Here is a 3,385-nt window from a genome sequence, read left to right as displayed (position 1 = left end):
GTCTTGTGACATAAAAATATTGCTATGTTGTGTTTTTGATGCATGTAGCCAAAGCCTTGTATCTGTCCCTTTAGCATTTGAGATGAATGCTGGATCTGGTTGTGGCATGCCATTGGCTTGTGTATACCAAGCTATTTGTAATATTTCTTCTTTAAAGCAACCAGCAATGTATAATATTTGCTGTCCAACTAGATATTGCCCAGCAATATTGCTAAGTTAGTCACCTAAAAGCAATACTGAATTTCTTTTACATTCTCGACAGTTAATAAAATCTTCCCTCTACTTCGCATGATTAATTTTCTTTTCTCCTGATATATTGTCACAGTAGTGAGTAGTTGATGTGTATGTTGCTTATTTATCCTGTTTTGCTCAAAAAATTTAGGTGAATGCTCTATTTCATGAGGATGGTCCCAAATCAAATGTATTTCTTCATTTCCGTATTAAAGTCAGATAGTACAAACCTATTCAATAGGAACTTACAGTAATCTGACATTGCCTTGTGTAAATTCAGTGGTGTTATGTTAATTAGAAACATTCCTTCTATCAAGACTACAGATGGGACCTAGTGGAGTTTATGTCCAAATACGGGTGCATCACTTGATCGATACCTGGCTTTGTAGTGCTTTGTTGTGAAGCTTTTCTCTCCTTTATTTGGAAAACCTTCATTGTCACAAATTGCGAGTGGCAACTCCATTATCTGTTCTTCTAAATTGTTAATGGGTTAGCCAGTATGTTGGAAAATGACTTCTGTCTCCTTATTGCAGAAAGAACCACTTTTCTGTCTTTTTCAAGTTGGGAAATTTTCTTCTTATTTGTAAATGTTATTAAATTATTTGACCTGTTTGGTGCCTTGACACTTGGGTCTTTCAAAACAGCTTAAGACATATGTAATAGAAACTACTTTTATCCAATGGCTTTAAAATTTATAAAATCATGACCTTGCTCTTGAGTAATTGATTTGTTAAATGGATTTATGAGTCCTCTTTCATGGTCTGTGTCAAATAAAGAATGCTCAGTTAAAAGTGTTACTTGCTGTTTTAGGTTTTTTGCATTTTTTGTCAACTAGATTTGAGGTCAATAATAATTGTACCTCATTTTTTTTCTTTGGTGTTTGGCATAATCTGGGTCAAGAGATTTTTAAGAATTTGTCTTCTATGGGGTAGGTATATAGCAATATGACTAATAAAGTCGTGATTGGGTTTAATTATTGATGTCTTACATGATTTGTTCATCAACATTTCATGTACTTCATCAATAGCAATTCAGTGCCACGGCCTGCCTTTTATGTTCAAAAAATGTCAGTAATGAAAGGCATACTAGCAACATCACATAGACGCTGTGATAACTTTCTGATACGTTTCATTGTCAAAGGCAGTAAATGTGGCTTTCACTTCTTTCATGCTAGCCCAGTCATGACGCCAACGGTAAGCTCACGTGATTTTTATTTTCCAAGTGACGTCATAATGGCTGCCAAGTGATGGCTAAAGCTGTTCTTAGTTTTGTGCAGTTTACAAGATGGTGGGTAGTCTATAGCTCTAAGAAGCAAACTTAAACTTGAAGCAAAATGGTACAGAATCAATTGGTTAGTTTTCAGTCTGAAATGTAAGTATATTTTGCTTGTTATTGTCGCTGTTTCGAAAATGGTGTACACTATCTAGGTATATAATAGTACTGGGACTGGCCAGAACAGCTCAGAATTAGGCATGCAACTGGCCTATTAGTAGATCTTTGTGTATGCAGTTTCATTTTGATACTATTGTCTAGAACGACAGTTGCATCCATAATGTAGATTCAGCCTGCATGGTCCATCCTTTCATGCCATATTTTGATTGTTCTGTTCCTTTTTTTTACAGATTCCACATTCAGGATCATTAATCAAGTCATTTTACCTCAATAGAATTGTTTGAAATCCTTTTAGAGCTAGATTTTATACTTGTCATTATAGTCATATTATGTGCCATTGACTTTCAGAGACCACAGCATCCTTATTTCTTGCTGGAACAACTTTAAACTTCTAAAGTATATTCTTCTAGCTACTATCTTGTTGTAAGCAAATGGACAAGAAGCTGGAGTTGTCTAGAACACTGTACGCATCCGGTAAAGTCAAGGTCATCAGTTGCTTGCAGTTCTGTTATAGTTTATTTAAACTGGTTGATGTTTTTATGATGATAAATATGCATGTTCTGTGTATTGTATGCAAATTTCATAGTAAAACTATTAAATGAAAAATAACTATGAAATAAAGTAGCAACTCATTAATTATTCATACTGTCAAGTGTATTACAATAAAATTATACAGGCTCTTATGACTTCTGGTACCGTTGGCGTCACGACTGAGCCATTTGAAGGCTCCATTCTCCACTTTTTATCACTGAATATAGTCTAAGAAGCCAGCACACCAGTAAATACAAATTGTATATAATATTTCCAAAATTGATTTTCTTGAGCCTTTTCTTGTAAAAACTTTTTAAATTCTTCAAAAAATTCTGATACTTTCTCGTTTGTTTTAATAAGAACTGATTGGAGAATTTAACGGCAACTTCATTAGAATTTGTGTCTGTTGCCAGTCAATCATAGACAAATGAAAGAAAATCTGCTGACATTGAAGTATCATTTGACAAAGCTGTAATTTACATGCATATTATGCATTCATTATTTATAATATTGAGGAAAAACAACATGTAAATATAGGATATCCAACTTGGTTGACGTTCTTAAAATACATCTACAAGATTACTGCTTCCGAATAATTTTAAAGGCATCTGGACCTGCTATAACTGTCGTGGGTTTCTGAAGCATTAATGGTGATAACAACCCTGATATTATATCATATTGCCTTTTGAGTTTTTTTTGTGCAAAACCCATGTGTCTTTCTGAAAGTCAGCTTTCTGAAGATATAACTTTTATCTTCTGCTTTTAATTGAAAATTATTACATGCAATCCACTGATCATTTGATTCATTTTGGGCTTGGCTGTCACAGGTTTCTTCAAATTTTACTTTCAGTTTCTTCTAATTCGGCTCAGCCTGTATCTCCAGCAACTTTTTGTCTATTTTAATTAAATTGATAAGCAAGCTGAATTAATTTTTAACTTTATGCAACAGCTTAATCTCACCCTTGAACATCAAGATACAGGGAAGCCTAACCCTCCCTGTGAAAGATCTTTGCTATAGTGATGGTAATCACATACTACTGCTTCTATTGTTCCATTTCTTTGTACAAAATGAGAACAAGCAACTTACATTCTTTGTGGCACAAAGCCTACTATATTAAACCTTGATGCCATTTTCTTAGCATCTGCACAGCATATTTATCTTTGTCACTAACACATTCCAATCTGTTATCAATGGTAGGAGTCAAGATTTCTGCATAAATATGTTCTGAAA

Source organism: Amphimedon queenslandica, unplaced genomic scaffold (genome assembly GCF_000090795.2).
Source record: "Amphimedon queenslandica unplaced genomic scaffold, v1.1 AMPQUscaffold_13102, whole genome shotgun sequence".
Taxonomy (NCBI): Eukaryota; Metazoa; Porifera; class Demospongiae; order Haplosclerida; family Niphatidae; genus Amphimedon; species Amphimedon queenslandica.
The sequence above is the reverse complement of the archived record's forward strand: the minus strand, read 5'-3'. Positions refer to the sequence as shown.